Source organism: Gossypium arboreum, chromosome 8 (assembly GCF_025698485.1).
Source record: "Gossypium arboreum isolate Shixiya-1 chromosome 8, ASM2569848v2, whole genome shotgun sequence".
NCBI lineage: Eukaryota > Viridiplantae > Streptophyta > Magnoliopsida > Malvales > Malvaceae > Gossypium > Gossypium arboreum.
Genome location: NC_069077.1, coordinates 65,865,729 through 65,878,326, shown reverse-complemented (window position 1 = coordinate 65,878,326; position 12,598 = coordinate 65,865,729).

Here is a 12,598-nt window from a genome sequence, read left to right as displayed (position 1 = left end):
GTCATTGTTTGTGATTTTTGTTGTTTAATGATGAAATATAAAAGATATGTTTTAGATTAACATATTTTGTATTGGAGTTTTTGATGATTTTGAGTAATTAGGACTAAATTGAAAAAATGATAATTTGAGGGACTAAAATGTGAAATAAATGAAATATATGGACTTGTATGAATACTAGGAATATTCGGCCAAACATGGGTATATGGAAATTTTGCATATTTGTGTTTTGTACAATAGGGACTAAATTGTAAAAGGTGTAAATGTCAGGGGTAAAATGGTAATTTTTCTATTCATGTGTCTTTGGACTAAATTGAATGAAAATATATGTGAATGAGCTTAATCTGAATATGTTTAGATCAAGAACCAAAGAAATCAGATTTGGATTGGGGGAAAACGAAAGTCGTCGACTAGCTGTCCTGTTCCGTTTTATATCATTTGAGGTAAGTTTATAAGTAAATAGAATATGTTAAATTTCAATATATGTGATTAATAGATAGTTATATTGATTAAAAGTAAATTATGAATCGATAGTGAAAATGAAAATAATCTATGTTTGATGATAAGTAATGAATAAATTTAGTATTTGAAATGATGACATGAATTATATATGTTAAAATGTAGATTAATTGTATATTAAATACAAGTTTATATTTGGCTAAATGAAATATGTATGTGATATTAAAATGTGAATCATGGTTAAATGTATATATATAAACTTTGATTATGAATGATAATTTTGTTAATGCACTTATGTATAATTCAGCCGATTTTTAAAGTTGATACCTGGAAGAATATGTGGCATCGATATGTGACTTTGATATATGTGTTCGAGTAAGACCACGTTTAATAGTTGGCATCGATATGTGATTCCGATATATGTGTGCGAGTAAGTCCACGTTTAATACGTTAGCATCGATATGTGATTCTGATATATGTGTGCAAGTAAGTCCACGTTTCATACGTTGGTATCAATATGTGATTCTGATATGTGTTCACGAGTAAGACCCTGTCTGGGACAGTGGCACCGATATGTGACTACATGTAAGACCACATCTGGGACGTTGGCATTGTACGATTTGTGAGATTATCCGAGTGTCTTATCCAATTCCGAATGGTTCATCAGGCAAAGGTAAATGAATTAACTCATATATCGAAATGAGCCATATGCCAGGTATGAATTAACTCATTACCTATTTGAGGTAAAGCAAGTAAGTACCTTGTTATTTTTCCAAACCTTGAAATGGTGCATATAATGGATATATGCGAATGTGATATGTGTACTAGACTTTGTGAGTCAGTAGCTTATTTATTATGAATAATATTTAATCATGTGCGTATATGATTAGGTAATTTCAGATACATATCTAATATATGAATATGATGAATTATATTGATACAGGGGTTTAAGTATTCAAGCGTAATCGGCCTTTTAATTATTATTGAAATGAAACTTAGTATTAGACATGCATGACTATAAGTGTTCGACTTCATAATTAGCATATATATATATGAAACTATGCAACTACACATGAGTTTATATGCTTCTGGATATGTGAAGTAAGTTATAATAATTAATTAGTTGTGGGAAATAAATGATAATAGTGATAATTTGGCTTCATGAGTGTTCGACCAGTGTGACATTTGAGTGTGAATATATATATTTATAACGAATTATAAATATTTGGATCTGAAAAGTTATGATTTTATAACTTAGTTTGATTTGAATAAGTTGATAATTTTATTGGGAAGTTAAATTGCTTATAACTTACTAAGTTTCAAAAGCTTACTTTGTGTTTTTATGTGTATCTTATTTTATAGATTTTGGATTCAAGTTACAAGCTCGGGGATTGTCAACAAAGTCTATCACACTATCTACAGCTTCGGTACTTAAATATTCGAACTCGAATTATGGCATGTATAGGCTGGAATGTGTTTTGTAAAGTTGGATTTTCAGTTATGTGGAATCTAAGCCATGCAAAAATGGCTAAATTATTATATTAGAATTCGGTTACGTTAAGTAAGGCTTATATTTGTGTGCCATGAATGCATAAAATATGTGATAAATATTAAATGTTACGAAAATGAATTGCTTATTATGTCCTGGTGAGTTCTTAGTCAAGATATTTAGTGAGCTTGTCCATTGGTAATTGATGATGGAAGTTTTGGATGCGTATGTATTTCTATGTAGCCAAATTCGGCTATGAAAAAGTAATGGCATAACATGTATTTGGTATGTTAATTAGTTGTGATGGGTAAAATTAAATGCGGCATATTTTAAGTGGTGAGTGATTATATTCTAGTCTAACTAGTTGGGTTATTAAATGATAAACAATGCATGTGAATCATGAATAATTTAGTTGACTGCTTAGTATGGATTTAATGCTGAATTGTTAAGTATGGCCTTGGCTTTAGATTAAATGCGCACTATGCATATATAAATGTTGATTAGGTTACATATAAATAGTTGGTTTTGTAATGAGCCTATATTGAGAGTGTAACCATAATTTAGATCATTTGTGATGAGGTTAAATACATATATTCGGCTGTATGATTCATGATGAATATTATTGAGTTTTGGTAAATTAAGAAATTAGGTAAAAAGAAAGTCATGCGCATGATAAAAATTTGGTGTTATTTATGGACTAAGTTAAGACATGCGTTTATAATATTGAGTCCATTTATTTTAGCTAAGTTTTTATATGCCTTATACGTATGTAAAGGTGTTCATATTAATGGATGCTATATACCCATGTATGTGACTACATGAATTTGCTAAACTTGTGTAAGTTTGTGTATGGGTACATTGATATATATTATATTTTATTTTTGATTCTTGTGAGTGATGTGCTATATATACATATGATATGTAATAGATTTCACATATTTCATTTGTGTATAGATTATTATGTGCGATTAAAGTGTAATAAAGTTTGAATGTACGCATATTTTTATAAGTATGAATTAAAAGTGTATCCTATTATGTTTCATTAGTATTTGCTACAACTATTGATGTTAAATAATTGTTCTTAAAAGTTTATATAAGTGTACTCATATGAATGTTTGGATTTTTGCTTTGAACGGTGATACCTCGTAACCCTAATTCAGCGACAGATACGGGTTAGGGGTGTTACATTGATAATATACATGCATAATTGGCTTATTGTTGTTATGTATCTAAAGTCTATTTGTTGCCGTAAATGTGTAAATGACATGTTGTCTGAGTAAATTATATTGCAAGCAAATACAATGCTATTTGGTTAGATGTGGAATCCCGTTAAACCTTAGACATAGCATAGGATACAAAGGGGCATGCTACAAAAATTATGTGCTCTAAACACATGAGTTGGTCTGAGTTCATGAGATGAATGATGTATGTAACATGGGTCTGGGTACCGACTCCATGTATAGTACCGTGAGTAGCTCAATGAGCGAGCGTTACCTGATAATTATGGGGGTCCAGGTCCTGACTTGATAAAGGGCCCATGAGTAGCTCAAATGTGAGTGTTTCATAACACAATGTAGCTCTAACTACTTATATGACATTGAGATGCGAATTCCTCACGTATCCTTATGTGTTTCGAGCATTCAACGGGTAATGCGAAGATTGAGTTGGTGAAACTTTGATGAGGTACGTAGACTGAACTCGTGGATAAGGCCTGATTTGGTGATGAGATGCCTTCAAGCATACATGAATGGAAGAAAGAACAAGATTGAGATGTTTAAGTGATTTACATCTTTTATGCATGTCAATTTATCGTTTGAAAAACATGTTGTAACACCCCAAACCCGTGACCGTCACCAGATTTGAACACGTGGTGCTACCGGGCTTACTTCCCTTATTTCTCTCTTTGAAATATTTGATTTCTGTTCCAGGCAGGCTAGCTAACTGCATCACTGTCACCTTAAAAATCATATCTCGAGTTCCAGAATTCGAAAATCAGTTCTATAAATTTTCCCTGAAACTAGACTCATAATTCCATCTACACATTTTTTTCTAGAATTTTTGGTCGAGCCAATTAGTACAGTTTATTAGTTAAATTCACCCATGCTACAGGGGTCGACTACACTAACCTTCGCGCATTACGACCTGGATATCTTCTTGTACAGAGCTTCAATGCTCATGACGTTTGTTTCTAATGAAACTAGACTCAAAAGAGAATCTGCACATATAAGGAAAACTTCTAATTCCTTCTGGATAATTTATGGTAAATTTTCAAAGTCGAGACAGGGGATCCAGAAACCGTTCTGGCCCTGTCTCACGAGAACTTTAATATCTCTCAGTATACTGCTCATATGGTCGTTTCGTTTCATCCATATGAAAATAGATTCATCAAGGTTCAAATTAATAATTTATTCACTATTTAATTATACTTCTACTATTTTTAGTGATTTTTCCATCTCACCTCACTGCTGCTGGCAGCATCTGTTACTAAAGCAAACAATGACTATTTCATAATTCTTCCATGGCCAACTATTACATCATACATAATACAAAATATGGCCACCTTATCAAAATTTAGGTTTCTAAGGCTCGTAACTATAGGTTTTAGAATCACACTCAACCGACCACATAGGCCATTTTCGCATGGCTTAAAGTTTACAACCCACAATTCAACAAAACAAAATAGCCTATACATGCCAAATGTTCTCCTAGTTCAACTACGAAGACAATACCAAAAGATTTCCAGCCGGTGTGATGACTTCAACGACGGTTCCGAGCACGGAACAATACGAGTCCAAGAGACCTAAAATGGGTGACAAGAAAACACCGAGTGAGTTTATAACTCAGTAAGTCATCAGCATTCAACAACCATCCATTAATAAAGTTATCACAACATGAAACAATAAACGAGGCTAGGTACTCATCCATATCGAAACTATACCATAATTCCTCGGGCCTTTCGGTTCAATCTCATACCAAGTCATACATCCACATTTCATTTTCTATACAATAAGATATTTGAGGCATTTTTACACACCAACTCGTTCACACCACAATCATACAATTGCAATCATCACATAGATTTAAAGCTTACCAAGCTCAACCCGAGCATGAACGTATTTCCTATTCGTCATGAGCTCAAGGTACTTACCAGATCCGCTGTCCATACTCAACTCGATGGAGACACACCTCCATATAATTGTTCGATCGGAGATATATATATATATATAGAGTACGCACACACAGTGCTTAATACTCGATTTCGCACACTTAGTGCCATGCGATTTAAGCCCGCACACACAGTGCCATACCCTTCGAGCTCGCACACCCAAAGGTCAGTATATTTCCAGCATGCACACTTAGTGCCATATATTTCCAGCATGCACACTTAGTACCGATCTCACATCCGTACACGTATTGCCCGCACACTTAGTGCCGAAAGCAAACTTTCTACACATTTCACTATTTCTTTTACATTCAACAAATGTCATCATTCCATACACATACATTTTCAATTATATATATATATCATCCCATTAAACACAATTGCATAGATTTTACAATCATTTAAGCAATATCAAATATGTGCTTGATGACTTACTTTGTTTGGGGTAGAACGGTTCCAAATCGGCTACTCGTTTGCTTTCTCCTTTCCTTTGTCTGATTTAGTTCCCCTTTGCTCTTGAGCTAAATCAAACAATTTACCTCTCCATCAAACACAAACATACGGCATTCACATGCATTATTATGATTATTGTCGAATACTTAACACAACTAAGCTGAAAATTTACTCAATCTCATCTTAATTTATTGCTACTTATTTATCAAAATTTCCAATACAAGGTATTTAACACCTATGCCCATTTATACCCCATATGGCCGAATGTATGTATATATATATATATATATATATATACAATGTCAACTATAACATCTTTTAAACACCTAATTTCACCTCATGAACACTTAATCAATTTTATTTTTTTTCCTAATCTAGCATATATTTTCACATCCATTTGTATCATCATGTGAAATCACATATAACTACCTCTCTTAAGTTCTACATCTCAAGCAACTTAACCCATCCATATAATTAGCATGATAATAGCATCAAGGTATCAACCAAAAATGTTTTTGTTAGGCTCCTTAGCCAATTCTAACTTTCCATCAACCCCAAACCCAACCATGAAATAGATAAAATTTAGGCTCATCACCTAAAGGTTGTATATACATCCAAAGGCACCCTTGAACATACCTTGATCTAGAAGACCACCTTGGCGAAACTCCTTCTTCCCTCCCTCTAATTTCGCAATAGCAAAAGAAAGAAAACATGAACACTTTTTCTTCTTCTCAAGTCATGGCAATTGCAACAAAATGAGAAAGGATGAATAACAAAATTTTTCTCCTTTCTTTTTCCTCAACTCACGGCAACAAGGGGGGGCATCCACACTCTTTTTTTTTTGTTCATCATTTCCCCTTTTTTCTCCATTTCTTTATTCTTTCTAACATGATCCATTTACTAGACATGTTTGAAACATGTTCCCTTTGCCCATAACTTGTCATGGCCGCCACCCACCTTAGGAAAGGGGTTATTTAACATGCAAGGACAACCATTTTCCCACATGTATTAATAGGCCACCTTACATTTGCCTAGCACATTTCTAATTTTTTCACATAAGTCCTAATCACTAAAATTCACCTATAATTAAGCAAAAATTCAATTAAGAAATTTTCACACATGCATATTCACATATTTAGACAAGAACTATCATACTCAAATAATTTAGTAACTCGCTTTAGCGGTCCCAAACCGCTTTCGACTAGGGTCACTTTAGGGTGTCACAACTCTCCCCACTTAAGAAATTTTCGTCCCGAAAATCTTCTTGGTAAATAGGCTCGGTATCGCTCTTTCATAGAGTCCTCAAGTTCCCAAGTAGCTTCTTCCATCCCGTGTTTATGCCACAACACCTTCACTAATGGGATTTTCTTGTTTCGTAGCTCTTTTACTTCACGCATCAGAATGCGAACCGGCTCTTCTTCATAACTCAAATTAGGCTGAACCTCGACCTCAGATGGAGTAATTACGTGTGTCGGGTCAGACCTATATCGTTGAAGCATTGAAACATGGAAAACGTTGTGAATCTTTTCGAGCTCTGGGGGTAAAATTAATCGGTACGCTACTGGCCCAACTCGTTCAGATACTTCATACGGACCGATGAACCTCGGACTCAATTTGCCCTTACGGCCAAATCTAAGCACCTTCTTCCAAGGTGAGACTTTGAGAAATACCTTGTCTCCAACCTGATATTCAATGTCTTTCCTTTTCAAATCCGCATACGACTTTTGGCGATCCGAAGCAGCCTTCAAACTTTCACGAATTACTCGAACTTTTTGCTCGGCATCCTTAACCAAATCAACCTCGAAGAATTTACCTTCACTAAGTTCAGTCCAGAATAATGGGGTACAGCATTTACGACCGTATAAAGCCTCGTAAGGCGCCATCTTAATACTTGACTGAAAGCTATTGTTGTAAGCGAATTCAATCAAAGGCAAATACCGTTCCCATGAACCACTAAACTCAAGGATGCAACATCTCAACATATCCTCGAGTATTTGAATTATCCGTTCGGATTGACCATCGGTTTGGGGGTGAAAGGCGGTGCTGAAATGCAACTTGGTACCCAAAGCTTCTTGCAACTTCTTCCAAAATCGCGAGGTAAATCTCGGATCTCTATCCGACACGATGGAAATAGGCACCCCGTGTAGTCTCACAATCTGAGAAACGTACAATTCGACTAGTTTGTCCATTGAAAAATCCGTACGCACGGGGACAAAGTGAGCTGACTTAGTCAATCTATCCACAACGACCCAAATTGCATCCTTCTTACTTGCTGACAATGGCAGTCCGGATACAAGGTCCATTGTGACTCGATCCCATTTCCACTCGGGTATCGTGATCGGCTGAAGTAATCCTGAAGGCACTTGATGTTCCGCTTTCACTTGTTGACATATTAAACATCTCGAAACAAAGTCAGAGATGTCTCGTTTCATACCATGCCACCAAAACCGACATTTCAAATCGTTGTACATCTTCGTACTCCCCGGGTGGATTGCCATTCGGCTACAATGGGCTTCGTTCAGAATTATCGAAATAAGTTCCGAATTCTTTGGAACACACAGACGACTTCTGAACCTCAAACAATCGTCATCATCGATTTGAAATTCCGAGTCCTTGGTCGGAACACACTCATCTGTTTTCAACCAACTCATCGTCGACTTTACGAGCTTCACGAATTTGACGTATCAATAATGGTTTGGCTTTCAATTCAGCTACCAACACATTGTCGGGTAGAAACGAGACAAGTGTACATTCATTGCTCGCAAAGCAAATAGTGATTTACGACTTAAGGCGTCCGCAACCACATTAGCCTTTCCGGGTGATAGTCAATGACCAGCTCATAATCCTTTAACAGCTCGAGCCAACGTCTTTGTCGCAGATTTAAGTCTCTTTGAGTCATCAAATATTTGAGACTTTTGTGATCCGAATATACATGGCACTTCTCACCAAATAAGTAATGTCGCCATATCTTTAAAGGCGAATACGATGGCGACCAATTCGAGATCATGGGTCGGATAATTTTTCTCGTGTGGCTTTAATTGTCTCGACGCATAGGCCACAACTCGACCTTCTTGCATCAATATGCAACCTAACTCGAGTAGGGAGGCGTCACTATAGATGACAAACTCTTTGCCGATTCGGATTGCACTAGAATTGGGGCTTCACCAAATAAGTTTTCAGTTGATCGAAACTTTTCTCGACATTTCTCTGTCCATTCGAACTTAACATCCTTTTGGAGTAAGCCGTCATTGGCATGGCTATCGTTGAGAAACCTTTTACAAATCGTCGGTAATAACCGCAAGCAAGCCCAAAAAGCTCCGAACCTCGAGAATATTTCTGGAGGCTTCCAATTAAGTATGGCTGAAATTTTATTCGGTCGACTCGAATACCCGTCTGAATACCACATGACCCAAGAAGCTAACCTCCTCAACCGAACTCACACTTGCTGAACTTAGCATATAACGCTTATCCGTAAAATTCGCAACACTATCCTCGGTGTTCAGTGTGTTCGGTCTCATTTTGAGAATAGACCAAAATGTCATCAATGAAGACAACTACGAACCGATCCAAATATGGTGCGAAGATCCGATTCATCAAATCCATAAATACCGCAGGGCATTAGTAAGCCCAAACGGCATCACTAGGAACTCGTAGTGACCATATCCCGCTCAAGGCGTCTTGGAGTACGTCCAGAATCTCGAATTAAGAATCGATAATAGCCCGATCTCGATCTATTTTCGAAAACACTGAGGCTCCCTTCAGTTGATCGAACAAATCATCAATACGCGGTAACGGATATTTGTTCTTTATCGTTGCTTTATTAAGCTGACGATAGTCGATGCACAGCCTCATGGTTCCATCCTTCTTTTTCACAAACAACACTGGCGCACCCTAAGGTGAAAAACTCGGGCGGGCAAAACCTCTATCCACCAATTCTTGTAACTGAGCTTTCAACTCCTTTAATTCCGTTGGTGCCATACGATACGGAGCTATCGAAATTGGAGTGGTACCAGGTACCAATTCGATGCCAAACTCCATTTCTCGAACAGGTGGTAAACCCGGCAATTCTTCAGGGAAAACATCCGGGTATTCACAAACCACTGGCACAGATTCGGGTTTCTTTTCTGACTCCTTGTCATCGAGCACATACGCAAGGTACGCTTCGCACCTTTTTCTTACATATTTCTGGGCCAACATTGCTGATATTACAGCTGGCAACCCCTTTAAGTCCGTAGACTCAACCCGAATTATCTCGTTATTCGCGCACCTCAGATTGATAGTCTTGCTTTTGAAATTTACAACCGCATCGTGCATGGTCAACCAATCCAAACCAAGAATAACGTCGAATTCGTCGAACGGAAAAAGCATCAAGTCCGCCGGAAAACAAGAACCTCGAAATACTAGGGGACCTTTCTTTCACACTTTGTTGACAAGCACGTAATGACCCAAGGGTTTGACACCGAATTACAAACTCGATGAGACTCAATAGGCAAAGTCTTCTTGGATGCTAAGGTTTCGCATATATAAGAATGAGTAGAACCAGGGTCAATCAAAGCAATCACATTAGTATCGAAAAGAGTGAAAGTACCGGTGATAACGTCAGGGGAGGATGCCTCCTCTCGTGCGCGGATGGCATATGCTCTAGCAGGAGCGCGGGCCTCGGATCGAACAGCCGTATTAGAGGCTCCTCTCTGATTGCCACCCCTACCTCCAGAAATTCTCGGGGGCCTACCTCTAGCCATTGTTCCACTAGGTCTTGCACCTTGCATCTTATTCTTCTCATCTAGCTCCGTGCAATCTCTAATGAAGTGGTCCTTCGAACCGCATCCATAACAGGCCCTATTAACAGACTTACCCCAACATTCACCTAGGTGTCATCTTCCACATTGGGGGCATTCAGGTCTCTCTTGACGATTATTGCCCACACTAGCTACCGAAGTAGCTCGGGAGTCCGTCGATGGTCGGGCTCAAATGGAAATTCCCGCAGTCACCCTCGACTTACTAGTGTCCTCCCTGAACCTCTTTGCAACCGGTAATGGAGCTTTACTCGTTGATCTTTTACGGTAATCTCTTGCTTCAAATTCAGCCTTCTTTTTCTCCTTCCCAAGTTCTTCCGCCTTGCAAGCTCGTTCGACTAGTGTCACAAACTCCTTTATCTCCAAAATTCCCACTAGTAACTTTAACTCTTCATTCAATCCTTCTTCAAATCTTTTGCACATAGCAACCTCATCAGCCACACACTCCGGGCATGCCGATCGAGTCTTCTGAACTCATGTTCAGATTCGAGATCTTGCCATACTGCCTTGCTTGAGTTCCAAGAATTCCTTGCGCTTCGATCGATGAACTGTTGACTAATGTATTTCTTTCAAATTCGATTGAAAGAAATACCAAGTAACTCGTTCGTTTGGGACTATAGAAATTAAAGTCCTCCACCAATAGTAAGTCGAGTCTCATAACAAGGATATAGCACACTTAAGACATTCATTGGGTGTGCATGATAGTTCATCTAACACTCGAATGGTGTTATCGAGCGAACTTCGGCCTTTTCGGCATCATCAAGAACTATGGCCTTGAACTCCTCAGCCCCGCTTCCTAATCAGGTCTCTGGTGGTTTACTCAGCCTCACAGGGATCGATGAATCAAGGCATTACGGGCTCTTGGGGTGGAGTATTTAAATTCGGGAATGGTTGGACAGCGGGTTGGTTCGGCCATATTATGCGACCCACTCATTCATCATGGTGAAGAAGGCTTGCTTCGCCCTTCATTTTGATTATTCGCGGATGATGAGGCTCAACAGGCGGTGTCCCTTGCGCGGAGCAGCCGCTACACTTTCAACGTCATCCGCCAAGGGTCTCTCTATCCGGGTTCCATTGCTAATCAAAACAAAATTTCAACCGTCGAAGTCATCACATTATTAAGCACTAACAATTTGGCATGTATAGCTAGACTCACACGCTCTATGGTAGTCCCGAACCAACTAAACCATAGCTCTGATACCAATAAAATGTAACACCCCAAACCCGTGACCGTCACCGGATTTGAACACGTGGTGCTACCGGGCTTACTTCCCTTATTTCTCTCTTTGAAATATTTGATTTCTGTTCCAGCCAGGCTAGCTAACTGCGTTATTGTCACCTTAAAAATCATATCTCGAGTTCCAGAATTCGAAAATCAGTTCCATAAATTTTACCTGAAAATAGACTCATAATCCCATCTACACATTTTTTTCTATAATTTTTGGTCGAGCCAATTAGTACATTTTATTAGTTAAATTCACCCATGCTACAGGGGTCTACTACACTGACCTTCGCACATTACAACCTGGATATCTTCTCGTACAGAGCTTCAATGCTCATGCCGTTTGTTTCTAATGAAACTAGACTCAAAAGGGAATCTGCACATATAAGGAAAGACTTCTAATTCCTTCTGGATAATGTATGGTAAATTTTCAAAGTCGAGACAGGGGATCCAGAAACCGTTCTGGCCCTGTCTGACGAGAACTTTAATATCTCTCAGTATACTGCTTATATGGTCGTTTCGTTTCATCCATATGAAAATAGATTCATCAAGGTTCAAATTAATAATTTATTCACTATTTAATTCTACTTCTACTATTTTTAGTGATTTTTCCATCTCACCTCACTGCTGCTGGCAGCATCTGTTACTAAAGCAAACAACGACTATTTCATAATTCTTCCATGGCCAACTATTACATCATACATAATACAAACTATGGCCACCTTATCAAAATTTAGGTTTCTAAGGCTCGTAACTATAGGTTTTAGAATCACACTCAACCGACCACATAGGCCATTTTCGCATGGCTTAAAGTTTACAACCCACAATTCAACAAAACAAAATAGCCTATACATGCCAAATGTTCTCCTAGTTCAACTACGAAGACAATACCAAAAGATTTCCAGCCGGTGTGATGACTTCAACGACGGTTCCGAAACACGCAACAATACGAGTCCAAGAGACCTAAAATGGGTGACAAGAAAACACCGAGTGAGTTTATAACTCAGTAAGTCATCAAC